Below are 17055 nucleotides of genomic sequence, written 5' to 3'. Positions count from 1 at the left end.
CATTAAGAACTAGACTAGTGTAAAGACCAACGTAATAGCTCTTGATAGAATTAATATCAAAAATGTTTAGAAAATTAGAGCAATGGTTGCAGCAAAAGTACAATAGTTTTTATTATTTAAAAAGCCTTCATTTTTTTACACATCTAAGGCCTTATCTTGTGAAAATGTCATGCCAGAAACCTAACCATTTGCAGAAATCATGATTGTACTTCCCCGCAGTGATTTAGCTTCTTTCTACTCCCCGCCATCCCTCCCCACCCCGTACAGTTGACTTTAGATTCAGGAGAGGGAGGAGAGAGTGGAGGAGGCACGTTGCTTTTTTCCTCTTTTCTTGCTCCTAAGACTAATGGGGCAATATGTCAGTCTTCATTTCCCTCTTTAAATGAAAAAAGGCAGGGAATGGGTCAGGGGACACTGGCTGGCAGCAGTTTATATTGGTTGGGAGAGACTGGGTTGGGTTGAAGTTTGCAGTTTTGCAAAATAGTCCTGATACTGAAACCAGTCTTCCAGGTACAAAGCAGCCTGCAGTATCCGGCAGCCACTTACCATTTAACTCCCAGTTCTTCACCTTTGCAAAGGGCTCTGTGGCTTGCCACATTCAGCAAACCAAAGCATCATTGACTTGATGCATATATAAAAATCATATTGTGGATTGTAAGGCAGGGCACAAAGTGCTGTTCTTTCAATATGCCATACTTCAGGTATTTTAAATATCTCATCTTGCAGTCAGGAGGGGTTTCCTTATGTGCCTTCACTAGGTGCCATTCTAATGTTGATAGAGAATATTTTCAGAACCTGGTTTCCAAGAACTCTCAGTTGTTAGATGTTCAGGTTGCTATTCATCTCTCCTCTTTCTGATTCTGACCAATGGGGAGCACACATGAGGAATAATAGTCAGAGAGCAAAGTACCACTTTTTTCATAGATAGACAAGCTCCTGATACCCAAAGTAAACTTTGGTAATAAAAGTTGGGTTGGAGAACCTGACTCTGGGTGAAGTTGAAGTGCATGATTGCACCTCTTCAAATATAAGTCATGAGATTCACAAGCTCAGCCACATGACAGAGTGAGCAAGTGAGTAACTGGGCCTGCAGAGCAGATACAAAGTCACTTATCTAACCATCCACATGCCAGGGCTACAGGCCTGCCACACCCACCTAGTCAATGGTTGGACAAGAAGAATGGCAGGCCTGCCCCACCAGGAGGGATGCTTATCTGTGGAGTGCTTACCATGTGGAGCAGAAACAGAAGAGGTGGTCTTTAATACAGTCATGCTGCCCACCAGTGATTGCAGCACAGTGAGTGTGAACTCTCACCCATCAGAGGGTCTACTTTCTTGGTGGAAAGTGAGTCAGTGTTAAAGAACAAAAATTCAACCGAATAAATTTAAAGATTGAATTGGCTTTATTCAGTGATTCGTGAATTGGGCAGCATCCCACCCAGCAAATAGATTGGAGCTCTGAGGAGTTGTACAAAATGGAAGGTTTTTATAGGCAGAAAGAGAGTGGGACAAAGAAATTAAAAGAGTGGATTATTTCAGGCAAGGTCATCCTTAGGGGAAGGTGGGTATGGGTGTGGTGGGGTAGGGTGGGGTGAGGGGGTTGTTCTTATCAGGCAGATTATCTTACTAGTGTTGATCAGGAAACTCCAGACTGATTGGTTTAAAATTCCACTTTTGGGAGAGGCTGAAACTGTAATTAGGTTAGGTGTTAAGTCTCGGTGGGGCTTAGCACAGGTGACTCCATTTTGGGCCTATTGTTTCCTTTCAGCAAGAGAGATCAGAGCATTCCATCAATCCTCCTAAGAGAGAGGAGAGGGAGCAGAAGGCCCTTCATCTACCAGTTGGGGCTGTACAATAAGCATAAATATTCCTCCTCTCACCAGCATCAGTCTTGAAAAGTAATGCTGTTGTGCTGTCTCTTGGAGGATGTCTCATTTGTGATCTAATCCAAGGATTGAGAATTGGAGAAGCAAGCTTTAAGATGGTGGAAAAGATGGTGGAATTTTGCTTGGAGAAAAATGTAGGACGAGAAAACTCCCCACGGACAATCTGCAAGTCAATCTTTGGTTTACGCAAAGCAGCACCTGAGCCTCCGTGGTGATGGTGCAGACGTAGTAATTAACCACGCCAAAATGACAGCTGCACGCCTGGATTTTGGGGAGAGCCTTCTCCCTCTCCGGGAGTGCGGGCTGGGGACTCCAACTTAAAGAAAAACACACATCTGAGAGGCAGGTGTGGAAAGACTCTGAAAAGTCTGTAATTATCTGGCTTGTGAAAATTGCCCTTTGTTTCCAAAGCAACGACATTTTTGAGAAAAATGGAACTTTTCTCAATGTGAGAACTTTTCTCTTTACATTTGTATTTTATATTGGAATGCACTATGGCAATGTTAAAAAACCATGAGTGAATTTTGGAATTAGGCAAAGTCAGGCTTAGGATCTGGCTCTCTTACCTGTGGGGGACCTTGGCCAAGTTACTTCACCTCTCTGAGCTTCAGTTTCCTCATTTAGAGAGGAAATAATCATAGCTGCCAGTCAGAGTTGTTGTGCAGATTAGAGGTGTTGGATGTTAAGTGCTTCGCCTAGAATGAATTGTGATGATGATGATATTTTTTTTGTAAATACTTTATTCTGCATCACAATGGGTGGATTTGCAAGATTTATTTGCGCACAACACTAAATCCAGGAGGATATTTTTTCCTTTATGTGGTCAGAAAAACTAGGTCAAATTTTAAAGTGGGAATTAGGAGATCATGTTCCATATAAATCCTTTCTGGTCTGTAGTATTGATTTTCCCAGAGAATTAGATCATCGAAACATTTACAGATTCATCAGTGGCTGTCTCAAAGTGCCAGCCAGATGTAGTTATTGTGACAGAATACTGCCCAAAGGGAAGTATTCTGTCAATGGGGACATTCAATGAGGACATTCCTCTCAACTGGGGTTTCCAATTACAGCCAGGCATTTGAGTGTTAGGAGACACAACTAGTGAAATCCTACAACCAAGCCCTCTTTCCATCAACATTCCTAAGGATCTATTGCCATCTGAATGCATTATCTTGGAAGAGGATTTGTGTTATATCTTGGGGCATGAATGGGAATGGGTAGGTCGTTATATCTAGGCAAGGAGGCCTACGGGGAATAGGATTTTGAACCAGGCCCACTCACTAGTGCCTAGCAGAGACCTGGCTAGAGATGCTGGCAGAAAGTCCTGTTTAGCATCTAAAGAGTATAGCTATAGGCAATAGTAAGTAGTCCTAGCAAGTAGTAGGCACTGGCTAGGTCTAATTAATTTATCTAACAAACACTGCGCTGGACACTGAAGGTTACAAATATGAATAAATATTTCCTGCCTTCAAGAACGTCTTGGTCTGGCGGAGAAGACAGATCAGCAGAGTTACAGAACAGTTGATAGAAGTCCTAGGGAAGTGTCAGGTGCACGGGAGTGGCATCTAGTTCAGGTTGGGCATGAGGAATGGGCCATGGAAGTTTTCCCACGGGAGGTGAGCTGAGGAAGAATAGAAGTTTGCCAGGAGAAGGGGAGAAGAGAGGTCATTCCAGGCAGAGAGAACAGCATGTGTAAGATGTAAGAGAAGATGGTCCAATCTGAGATTGTAAATAGATTAATATGGCCAAAACTTAAAGATGAGGTTGGGAGTGGGAGGTAGGAGTGATGAGAAATTATATCAGAAAGATAAGCAGGGCCAGACCAAAAAGAGTACCTCGAACAGCGAGTGAAGTATTTAAAGTAGGGTAATATCACGATCAGATTTTCGTTTTAGAAAGATCACTCTGGCACATGGAAAATCAATTGAATTGGGAAAGACAGTTGGCAATGAGATGAATTACCAATTCATTGCAGTCATTCTGGCCAAGAGTGATGGTGGCCAGAAAGGCAATGCCTTTGGATGTGAAGAAGATGCATTGGAGATATATGAAGGAGGCAAGATTGAGAGGAACAGGTGACTGGTTAGATGTTGAGAGTTGAGGGAGAAGGAGGAGTAAAGGATGGTTTCTGTATTCTGGGTTGGACAACTGGGGAGAGGGTGATGTCATTTAATGAGATAGGGTGGGATTTCTTACAGTTTGCTCTGCGGAATGACCACTGGCTGAATGGGTACAACTAGGTGTTACTGAAACGCAATGTTCTGTGGAGAAATGTGTTTGGGAAGTACAAAAGTAACAATGTCAGACAAGTTTTGCATGTTTAGTCTTGAATAGGCTAATGCTCATTGAAAATCTTCAAGATGGTGTTTCCAAACTATTTGACTCTTGCTTTCATGGCCCATCTTGAGAGACGGGTGTTCTATAGAACATGGTCTGGGAAATGCCGACCTAGGGAACTCAGCAGGAGGAAAAGGTTTGGGGACAAGATGGTGAGACCATATATAGATATGTTAAATTTGAGTCTCTTGGACATTCAATAGGAGATGGCTGGTTTAGAGCTGTTTAGCATTTTTTCTGGAACTCAGGGGAGTGGTCTGGGCTGGAGATAAATATTTAGGAGTCAAGAGCTTATAGGTGACTTTTGAGACACTAAGAGTCAATGAAGGGAAGAGTGGGAAGAGAAGAGATATGAGTTTGGAACCCTAGGTGGTATTAATACTTAAGGCTTGTGTGTGGGAGGAGGAGAGAGGACAGAGGAAAGAGGTCCCATTTAGGAGACTGAGTAGGAGTGGTCAGAGCACTGTTGGGAGACCAAAAATGAATATTTGAAGATGAATGATCCAACACTGTCAAGGGCCACAGAGGTCAAGAACATTAAGGAGTGAAAACTGTGTGTTGAGTTTCGTCACATGGAAGTTGTTAGGGGTCTTGGCTAGATCCATTGCAGTGGAGAAAAGGTGGGCAGATTTTGGATTAGAGTGGGAAGTGGAGGAAGGAGGTGACAAGTCTTAAGGATTTTGGTTGTGAAGGTAGGGCTGAGGGGAGATTATTTTAAGATGGAAGAGACATTTATATGCTTAGGAGAAACAAGTACTGGTAAGGAAGCAAGAGAGACTGAAGACACAGATCACAGGTAGGAAAGGTTAGGATTATTGTCAGTGGCAGATGGTCTAAGGTGGTCATCATATTCAGAGACCCAGCCAGGCCAGCATGAACACCCATTGGCAGTAGGGCTGGGTGCAGGCCTACACAGCAGTCCTCATGGGCTGAGGACTTTCAGGAACCTAGCAGGGTTCCTGATCTGGGGTTCTAGTCTGGGTTCTTAGATGTGCTCCAGCACAGGGACTCAGGTGCCCAAAGAGAGGTGCGAAGTGGGGAACAGGCCAAGAGGCCAAGCTGGAACTTACATGGGCACAAAATTGGAGATGGCCCAGAAGCCAGGGGGAATCGTCAGAGAGTCCCACGGTGTTAGGCTGGAGATCTTGAAATCTCTTCTGCCTTGGATCAGGGTTGGCACTTCGGTGGTAGCTGTAAGGTACCCAGACGGATTCTGTTGGTTACTCTTTTGGACAATACTTTCTTTCGGAAACCCTTTCAGGTTCAGAAAGCAGCTGAGATGGAGCCCATTAACACCTTAAAAAAGTTGCATTCAGGGTCTGTTAAGTTAGGACGCTCAGCTTCGGCGGCCTAGGGTTCGCGTGTTTGGATCCCAGGTGTGGACATACACCACTCGTCAGCTATGGTGTGGCGGCAACCCATATACAAAATAGAGGAAGATTGGCACAGATGTTAGCTCAGGGCCACTCTTCCTCACCAAAAAAAGAAAAAAAAAAGTTACATTCAAGGAGTTTGCTGAAAATACACGCGCGTGATGCTCTGCTTCCTTTCTCTTCCTCCTCTTCTCTCTTTTCCTTAATCCCCTCCTCTATCTCCTCTTTCTTTTCCTTTTCTCTATCTGTATCTGTTTTTGGAGCACCATTGAGAGAAGTCAATCATTTATGCCATATAAACTCCTCTGAACAAGACATGTGGGGAGCTTTGTTTTCATTGTACAAGCTCATTATTTTTACTCTGGCATTGATTAAAGTGTGGATTTCTGAGAACATTTGAGGCCTGAATCTTGCTCTTAGCTCACACAGACCTTTTGTGTGACTCAGGTTTTCCTTTGCCTTGGACATTGCACAAGGAATGGCCTGTCTCCACCAGTACGAGATCTGCTGTGGGAGGCTGAAATCTACTAACTGTGTGATTGATGACTGCTGGGTTTGCAAAATTTCAGGTAAAGGGAAAAGCATCATATTGGTATATGTGTTTTCCCAGCGACAGATTCATTCAAGAATCGCTTTTTAGACATGGTCTGTTCAATTCTCATAATAGCTATCATTTATGGAATAATTCCTATATGCTGGTGGGGGAGGGGAGGTCGGCAAACTACAGCCTGTTTTTTTTACTTCTGCAGCCTGGTTTTGTAAATAAAGTTTTATTAGAACACAGCTAAGCTCATTTGTTTACATAGTTTCTGTGGCTGCTTTTGTGCTGCAATGGCAGAGTTGAGTAGTTGCTACAGAGCCTAAAATATTTACTATCTGGCCTTTAAAGGAAAAGTTTGCAGATCCCTGCTCTATAGTAAGAGCTGTATAGGGCTGCCATGTATGGCTGCTCAGGCTGTGCACTGCATGGAGAATGGTGTGAATGATGCTTCCTGGGGTTGTGCAGTGGTGGCCCCAGCACTAAATATGCACATTTGTTGGGCATGAACTGAAATTATTTTCAGGCAAAATGATCAAGTTCTTGGGATTTACTTTAAAATACCCCAGTAAAACAAAACAAAACAACTGGGTTGGGGGTTTGGGTGAAACACAAATGACAGACTGTTGGTGATTGCTGAATCTAGGTGTTGGGTACGTCGGGTTTATTACATGGTCTCTTTATTTTTATGTATGTTTGAAATATTTTATAATAAAAAACGTAAGATAAAAAAGACACGGATCAGTGAGGGGTAAAACCTAAGTCCAAGGTGGGAGTGGGAGGAGGCTGGTAGATGACAGAATCCAGGGGAAAGAAGGAGGAAGGCGGTATAGACAACAGCAGAGGACTCTAAGGAGCAAGAGGTGTCTGGATTAATGGACTCGCTTGGCTCATCCTGCTACACGTGTGAAGATTTAACCCAGTTCGTTCCTTTGCTCCCAGACCACTGTATTCTTCCAAGGCTTGTTTGGCTAATGTGGTCCGCTCAGGGTTAACAAAGGGGGAAAAAGCTGTGGATCATGAAGTCAGTGATAATTCCCCAGTGGTTTTGGATGGCTCTGAAGTGTAACGTACACCTGGACCTCAGAATTCACATACTCTTTCTGCTTTGTTTAGATTCTCCCTTCTTCATCCCAACTCTTGGGAACCTACAATCTGGCAAAGGGGCAGACCAGGATTGCCACAGTAATCGTCTTAAAATACAATCATGCAGACAATCTGGAATTCATGGATTAGTGCTGAGATTTGGGCAGTGCTCTTCAAATGAAAACGGACTAGTTTTTTTCACCTCGTCTACTCTCCTCACATATTACTTTTAAATCCAAGTTTAGTGAGGCACCTAAGCTTTTTATTTCGTTCAATCTTAGGTGGTTATTATTATTATTATTCTACTTTTTCTACTTTTTGATGAGTTCCATCATTTCCGTTCTTCAGGGATTTAACTTGGACTTAGATCACAATGACATTTAGGTCAATTGTGATGATGATGCTTATGATGCTCTGCAGTTTTAGGAGGTTGTACATCCTCATTGAAAATGTATTTCTTGGGGCCGGCCCGGTGGCGCAAGTGGTTAGGTGGGCGCGCTCTGCTGCGGTGGCCCAGGGTTCGCCGGTTCGGATCCCGGGCGCGCACCGACACACTGCTTGGCAAGCCATGCTGTGGCAGTGTCCCAGATAAAGTGGAGGAAGATGGGCACAGATGTTAGCCCAGGGCCAATCTTCCTCAGCAAAAAAAAAAGGAGGATTGGCAGATGTTAGCACAGGGCTGATCTCCTCACACACACACACAAAAAAAGTATTTCTTTTCTTTGATGGTGGATTTTGGTTGGCAATTGAACAGAAAAGAAAATTCCAATAAGTGTTGTAGTTCATACCAACAGTGCCCGGAACAGATGTATCTGGGCGCAGAAGCTCACTTCGTGTCAGATTATGAACCAGCTGCACCAGGAGATGTGTACAAGTGGTCCTTGGTCTTTTTATTCCCTTTCTCCTTCCATTGTTCCTTCTTTTCTTTAATTATCCTTAACAAAAGCTTATTTTGGGCAAAGCACAGTTTTGGGTATTATGAATAAAAAGTCAAATAAGACCAGTTCTGCCCTCGGGGAATGGATGGAACCAGAGGAGTAAGCCAATGAAGACAAGGGTGATAATTGCTAAGAGAGAGGTGAGTTCTGAGTGCTAGAGATGAGTAGGAGGGAATTATATGAGTAGTAATAATGAAAACAGCTAATAATTATTAGCACACACTTGCCAGGTACTACGCTCTATGTCATGACCTCATTTAATCTATACATCAAGCGTGCAAGTTAGATGCTGTTTTCATCACCATCTCACAGGAATCTGTGAGTTGCACAGCTGATGAGTGGCAGAGCAGAGATTTAAAACTAGGTCAAAGCAATCCTTATCCAATGTGTTGTGGGTGCTTAGGGCAGAGAGAACATCAAGGGCAAACACTCAGGGGGAAAACAGTATAATGTTGATGAACTCCGTTTGAATTTAGACAAGATTGGTTAAGCATGAGCACTGCAAGCCTGTTATTCCCAATTCCAAGATAATAAGAGAGTGTCTGTAGGCACAAACTGGTTAGTTTTGGTATAACATCCATTTTGATCTCTTGGAGACATAATCTCGGGTTGTTAGACAAGACTAAAGAAGAAGTGGAAGACTAAAAAATTGGAATATGTATTCTTGTACCAAAAGTTTAACCTTCATTTTTGTCTACTGTCCCAGAGAAAAATTAAATGGTTAGAAAGAAATCGCAATATTTTGGGTGAGAGTGTTCCAGCATGAGTAGAATTAGTGTGACTCCATTGGGTTGAAAGCGTGAATCTTACAGACGGAAGCTTGGAAAAACAGGCTCTTCGTTGTCTATAAGGAGAGAAAGTCTTACACAAATAATTTAACATTAATACAATTATTCATGTTGAACACTTAGCAAGTGAATTAAAAAATATTATTCTCTTTTGTTCAAATATTTTAAAAGTTCAGAAAGGAAGGACAAAGGCCTTTAAAGGTGGAGGCTTTTGGGAATGGGAATTACTTCTCAGCTGACAGATGCTTAGGTCCGGTGAAGGAGGGTGTGAATGGTAGGGCCATAAAGCTCTAAGCCTAAAGCTCTGGAAGCACCAGGGGTGGGTGACTTCCTAGTCTGGTTGCTAAGAATGCTTTTCCTGACCAGATGACAACCCTCAGAGGACTGGACAGCAATGAAATGAATCAAACTGTGACTTGCTTTGCATCCTTCTTTCTGCTTTTGCTATAAAAACAGAACAAACAAATGAACAAAACAAATTTAAAGAAAGGGGAAAAGATGGAAGCAGATTTGGAACCATGTGATGAAGTTCTGAGAAGCTGATCGTTGCCGTTTTCCAGGGGCAGAAGGCACAGATAAAGTTCACAGTGTCAGCATGAACTGTGTGAGAATAACCAAGAAAAAGTCAGAAAAGGACTAAAAAATTATAAAATTATAATAATTAAAATAGTTTGATACTGCTGCATGATTCCATTTATATGAAGGACAAATACAGACAAAACAAACCTCTGCTGTTGTAAGTCAGGATAGTGGTTATCCCGTGTGTGGGGGAGTGACTGGACGGGAGTTGGAGGAGGGCTTGGGGGGGCGGCACTGGGAATGTTCAGTTTCTACTCTGAGTGTTGTTGTCACAATTGTGTTCAGTTTGTAAAAATGTGTCGAGTCGTACACTTATGATCTGTGCACTTTTCTATGTATTCTTCAAAAAAAGTTAAAAAGTTCGTATGATACAAGTGCCAGATAGATAGATACAGGGATCAGTGGAGATAGTCCTGAAATGGGCCAAAGTAGATAAGACAGTTTAGTATTTGCTAAAAATGGAATTTCAAGTAAGTGAGGAAAGGAGAGATTGTTTGAATAAAGAATTCAGGACAATTGTCTAACCATTTGGCAAAAATAACATTAGATGCCTAGTGCACACCTTTAAACAAAATTAATTTGAGACAGCTTAAAATTTTTAATATGAAAAAATGAAACTTCAGAAGTCCTAGAAGGGGAGCCAGCCCTGTGGCGTAGCAGTTAAGTGCGCACACTCCGCTGCTGGCGGCCAGGGTTCGGATCCCGGGGGCGCATAGACACACTGCTTGTCAAGCCATGCTGTGGTGGCGTCCCACATAAAGTGGAGGAACATCAGCCAGATGTTAGCTCAGGGTCAGTCTTCCTCAGCAAAAAGAGGAGGATTGGCATGGATGTTAGCTCAGGGCTGATCTCCTCAAAAAAAAAAAAAAGAAGTCCTAGAAGGAAACACTTATATATGCTTGTACCATACCACAATGAAAATTAATAGACAAATGAGTAATTGGGAACAAAAGAGTTCAGGTTGCTATCCGTAGACTAGTGGATATTAGTAATGTAAATAGCATAGCAAATAACTTCTAGTCTGTAATTATAGATGTCTGTGATCACTTAAATTTATTTTAAAATGTAACATATGTTGAAGTGAACTAGATTTATTTGGAAGAAATATTCACGTTTTTTCTCGATAATTGTGGCCTCATAGCATTCACAAATGTGGATGTAGCTGAGCTTCCCTGAAGCAGTGTCTCCACTGTCCCTGCAAACAGTGGCTCTGCGTTTCACAGAGGAAGAGCAATGTGTGTGGATTTTTAATTTGCTCTGGATGAGGGATTTTACTTCAAGATCATCTGTGTGTCTTTTTGCAGCCCATCATTTTGTTGGAGACTGCCACATGAAGTGACCCAGTCTTGGTAAGACTCTGTTGAATGTTATTTTCAAGTGAACCATTAGGGAGTCTGTTTCTCCATTGTTCAGTGATGAACAGTGTGCCCAACCCTAGTCAGAGAACGATGTTGTGTCTGATTTGTTCATATATGTTTAAGAGAGAATAGATTTTGGGGCACAAAATCCACTCTTAACATCACTATGATTAGAATGTGGTCAAACAAAACAAACCCCAAAGGATCCCATGTTCCAGATGTAGACAGAGTATTTTTAGCCTTCAACTCAATATGCCTGGATCTGGAGGGGGGATCTCACTCTAATACCCAGAAGACTTTATAGTATGGAATTTTTGTTCAGTGCTTTTTCAAACCAAAAGTATATGCTATTGAAATATAGACAGATAGATGGATAGATGATTGATAGATAGATGATAGATAGGTAGGTAGGTAGGTAGGTAGATAGATAGATAGACAGATAGAAAGATAGATAGATAATTAATCTGTCCTGCCTTCCCTCGAAGGCAGTTTGGGGACTATCTTTTATTTTAGAGCATGTCCTTTAGGGCTATTACTCTCCTACCCAAGTGGATTATCTGAGTATTCCATTTCAATCATATATGGTGAGCCCCTCGAGATGAGTTTTGGTGAAGATGATTTTTTCTATCTTGTTGCATTTGTATTGATATTTTATCAACCAGTGGTGACTGATCGCCCAGAAAGCTGCCCTGGATGACCAGCCCCCCAGTCCAACTCAACTCTGATGATGCCACAGTTTCCTTCAATGGCTCTTCTCTGGTTGACATCCCTTAAATGCTTTTTCACCCCTAAATATTGATGTCATTGAATGTCATAGAATGTCGTTGTTGGCTCTTTGGTCCGCTTATCTAAATTTGGTGCCCTAAGGCAGTCCAGGTAACAGCTTCAGGGAGTCCACGAATCCCTGAAATTGCATGCACGATTGGGTGTATATGTGCACTTCCTAGCGGAGGACCCATATTTTCATCCATATTCTCAAAGGGGCTTAAGAATAAAGAATCAAGCTCATCTGAGGGGTTTATTTTTATCAGCCTTTGGAGTCCTTCTCTGTCCTGCTCCATAGACACAGAGGAGTTACTCTCTTCCTTTTGTTGGGATGAGTAACTTTCCAAATCTATCTGAAACAATCCCCTTTTGGGCAGAGACATGTCAATACCTCCTGTGTAACACTTTAAACATTCTGCTGGCCAGAGGAAGTCAGGGTTTTTATATTTAACTAGCATACATATGTGATTAATTGTATACATTTCTGGTTTTTTGTGTGTTCCTTGTGTGCAGGGACTGAATTTTGTTCATTTTTGTGTCCCCAGTGCCTAGCCCAGTGCCTGGGACATGGCAGGTGCTCTGTAAATATTGATTGGAAACCTGACTACATTTTGTATTCTTCAATTAATGATGAACACAAGAAATAGCATTATAGCCAGATCATGCTGCATTTATAAGCATTTAGCATCTTACCAGGGTAAATTATGAATATGTATATCAAAAGTGGCCTATTGAGACAGAAATTCCTGAGGGAAATACAAAAATATACCCCATTTCTTTCACTGAAAAAATACAAAATTTGATTTTCCCACTATTATTAGACTCCAATAAATATTCATCTTTTATCCCTCCAGGGGGGTCCCAAGCTTCCTGCAAGTGAAATGAGTGCTAAATGTGCCCAGTAAATCACTCTGATTGTTTTTACCCTGTAGCCAGAATGGAGATCTTAGTTGGTTTGCTTCTTCCAGCAGCCTAAAGGTTCAAATAACATTAGATTTTTAATCCCCAAGACTAGAGGAGGCAGGGTAAAATTCTTCATGAAAACTCCCTGGGAAGAAGGTAATAATCTGCTTTTGGGAACAAAAGATCCCACTAAACCCCCCCAAAGGGCCAAGCCCCAGAGCTCTCTGGACTAATGATACTCATCGCTCATACCAACTAAACTGCAGACCCCTGCGAGGCAGCTGCAGGGCCTTCTTCACTCACCTGGAGTGTCTGGTTCCCAGACTGGTTGGGGGAGGCATCCGTCTCAGCGAGCACAGTGCTTGGTCAAGAGAACCCTGTGCCAGTGAGGTTACAGGCAGAGCTTCTACTCCTCCAATTAGCTCTCCTTGTTTCTCCGCCCCGACAGCACCCTTGACCCCATCTCAACACTGGTGCCAGGGGAGCCTGGTTAGGGAATGTGCTCAGCTTGGTACAAATCCAGTATGTGCCAGCAAAGAACACAAACAATATCCCACCACTGTGTGTGGAGGACAGAACAATTGAGAGTGCCAATGGTGACAAACGATGCTACAGACATGAAGATTGGGCCCTGTGTGTCCTTTTCCTTGAGGATAATTAAATGTTCTAAATCATACCTGAACACAAACATGTCACCAGAACAAGTTGTGATACCCTCAGACCGGGCTGACCTTGCCAACCTCAGAGTTACCGGAGTGCGTCCATCTTTTTCAGGTAAGTGAACATAACTGGAGTTAAGATTACAGCTCAAAAGGCAGAAAGATGGAGCAGATACAATAGAATATGTGCATGACTGTTAGTAGAAGGAGAGTAAATAATATCTGCAAAAGAAGAAAATGCAGGCGTTTGAGTAAAATGGCACTTAGGCACGCCGTTAATGAGACGTTGCTGTGACTTGGTTAAGTCCCTCCACCCCTACCACATATTTTTTTAACTTAAATCAATTCCTTAGAGCTAAAAGGCATCCAGTTTAGCAAAAACAGCAGGAAATTGCTTTAGAAAGGTATACTTCTTCATTTCAGGGAACGTGTTTTAAAATCTGAAGTAAATAGGCCATATAGTTCTCCCTCTCCATAACAAAGGCTGTAATGGCCACATGAGCGGTGAGGCAGAACTGAGGTCGTTTTGCCTGGGGGCGAGTTTTGAAAGTTCAGAGAAAAACCCATAAATTGAGGTTGTAAGCTGTGAGGTTGAAACATTCTCAACGATTTGCACACCAGCAGTTTGCTGCAGGCACTTAGGGCAGGCAGTCCCTCACTGCGGGTCAAGGGCCCGTCCCTGGTTTACAGATGGAGAAGGGGAGCAGCACAGAGTTTGCAGACACGCTCGGAGTCCTGCCTTGTCACTGATGGAGACTCTCTCCTAGGGTAGGGGAAAGGCAGAAGAGCCTCTTTCCAGCAGAGTCTAGTATAAACTCAAAGTAATTTATTTGAAGAAATGAAAGCCCCATCAATAACCGAGAAATAAAAGATGGAGAATGTCGGTAGGAATCAAGATACTTGGCAAGCAAATTAACCTCGACCTGGAACTTCTCTAACTGAGCTTTGCACAGCGTCTCAATCTATGTAAATCTCTTGTTATATAAACCCTCTCGCTTGATCGCTTGATCGACGGAGACGGGGCGAGTCCAGATGTTAGGGGGTGGAGTTCTCATCAGACAAGTGGCCCTAGCTTTGAATGTGCCAACACTGTCTAAAACAAAGCTAAGCAAACCCAAGAAACAAAACCTGAAACACCCAAAACCTCAAACCCAAAACTGAACAAAAAAAACTAACCAAACATCTCAAACAACTAAGAATATTTTCTAAAGCGATTAACCGGTCTGTCGCTTCCTAGTCTCCTGGCTCAGAATTCTGAGACCGTCAAAAAATTGTGCTGAACAAGGAGGTACCGTTGCTTAATCAGGTCTTGCCAATTATTTTGCCTGATTGAACTTTTCTTTTCTTTTTTTTTTTTGCTGAGGAAGATCAGGCCTGAGCTAACATCCATGCCAATCCTCCTCTTTTTGCTGAGGAAGACTGGCCCTGGGCTAACATCTGTGCCCATCTTCCTCCACTTTATATGGGATGCTGCCACAGCATGGCCTGGCAAGTGGTGCATTGGTGTGTGCCTGGGATCCGAACCCGGGATGCCAGCAGCAGCCTGTGCGCACTTAACCACTACGCCACAGGGCCGGCCCCCTGATTGAACTTTTTTCTACCTCGCTGCCTCTTTCCAGTGACCTCCGGCTTGCCGTATCAGGTAGCCGACTTCCTGCTCAGGCTGCACATCACCTTTGATGACATTATAGATCATTATGTCTACAAAGGGGAGATGATCGGAGGTGCATGTGAGTGGTTGTTGATGAACGGGCAGTCCCTTAGAATGGAATAATGTTAAATTGCAGTGGGAACAAAGCTAGGAATTAATGGAGGCTAAAAATTTATATAAAAATTCTACCCTTACTAAGTTATAAGCTCTTAGGCAGCAAATCTTCATAGCCTCCATGGTGCCTATGGCTTTTCTCATAGTGGGCACTCAGAAAATGTCCATTGATTTGATTTGAGCCATCTTTATTCAATCATAAGGGAAACAAACTGCTTTTATACATTTATTTTTGTAGTCAGACTCTCAGGCACTTAGCTCAATGACCTCTAACCTCCATTTTATTCACACTATTTCCTTTTCCCCAGGGCCGTTGAGGGAAGGAGGTGAGTCCTGAAAGATGAGGTAGCAAACACGGAACAATAATTAGATTAAATAATATCAATAATCATTACAATTTCTAATTTCAATTTTAATTGTATAAATTGAGAAGGGAACAATGGAATGTTTCATTAGCCATCAGGCAAACTGAAAATAGATCTAGTAAATATTTACAATTTGTCTATTCAATGCATAATTGTTGGGAATCCGATATGCGCCAGGCATTGTGTTAGCACTGGGGCCCTGGAGGTTATGGGGCTGCACGTGAGAGACAGGATCTCTACCCTCGGGGACCTTAGGCTCTAGTGATGAATAGAAGGACAGGGACCAGTACCCATGTTGGAGAGGGACTGGCCCTCTCCCACTTCACCTTCGTTACCAACCTGCTGCTCGTGCAGGCCACTGCACGCTTCACTGCAACTCACACAGTCCTTTTCCTTTCCCTTCATTACCGAAAAATGCTGCATTATCAGGTTAATGTTGATGCAACTATTGTGCTTGTGCGATTCCTTGTGTTTCCTCTCATTACTGGAAAACACTGCATTCTGAAATTAAAGTTGCTATCATACATGACCATGTAATTAAACTACATTCAATTTGCATTTCACTTTTGTCTCTGGTTGGGTTTTTCTTCCCTGTGTCTCTAATTCAGAACCAATGAACAGGCATTTAGGCCCACACAGGATGATTTTTAACAGATCTCAGTTAATGGGTGAATATAGGTCACTAGATATATAGTAAGCATGGATGGTGATTTTCAGTAATCCCCAGACTTAAAGGATTCTCCTCCATTCACCAAGGGTAAGCTCATTATGTACAAATGTGGATGAGGTCATAATACTATCTCTGTTGGCCACTGTGGAAGGGAAAAAAAAAAAGATGGGCCGGCCCTGTGGCTTAGCAGTTAAGTGCGCGCGCTCCGCTGCTGGCGGCCCAGGTTCAGATTCCGGGCGCGCACCGATGCACCGCTTCTCCGGCCATGCTGAGGCCGCGTCCCACATACAGCAACTAGAAGGATATGCAACTACGACATGCAACTGTCTACTGGGGCTTTGGGGAGAAAAAAAGGAGGAGGATTGGCAATAGATGTTAGCTCAGAGCTGGTCTTCCTCAGCAAAAAGAGGAGGATTAGCATGGATGTTAGCTCAGGGCTGATCTTCCTCACACACACACAAAAAAATTGAAATAATCTTTTGGCTAAATTTGAAGTAAATTTTGCTTGGAGTTGACAAAAAGTGGATTACGTACTTGGGCATCAAGGGCTTTCTAACCGAGGTTCTGCTTAGTAACACTTTACGGGGGTGCTGATCCACTTGTGTTTTGGTCAAGTTCTGATGTGATGCTAGATCTTCTTCCTATAATATCGTCTGTTTTACTGTTGTTGCACAACTTGGTTACATGTCAGTGTGACCAAGCTCCAGACAACAACAAATGTCATAGCAGAACACAGAACGTACATCTGCCTAAGGGCAGCTAAAAAATGTTAGTTTCTCTTACATCTTTATTAAGAAGGACTGATGAACTTATTATTCACCTTTGAGTTTGGCCAATGGAATTATTTGGAATGGCAGTTTCAGGGCTAACAAGTTCTGCGTTATCTCATAGCGTGATAGAGCTGGAATACTAACAATGAATCCACCATGTATCAAATGCTTAGCCGTATGCCAGGCATTGTGCTAAGGGCTTCACATGGATTATTTCATTACAGTAAATATCCTCACAACATCCCTGTGACCTAGATATTGTAATCCCCATTTCC

Source organism: Diceros bicornis, chromosome 22 (assembly GCF_020826845.1).
Source record: "Diceros bicornis minor isolate mBicDic1 chromosome 22, mDicBic1.mat.cur, whole genome shotgun sequence".
NCBI classification, from domain to species: domain Eukaryota; kingdom Metazoa; phylum Chordata; class Mammalia; order Perissodactyla; family Rhinocerotidae; genus Diceros; species Diceros bicornis.
Note: the sequence above shows the minus strand (reverse complement) of the source record.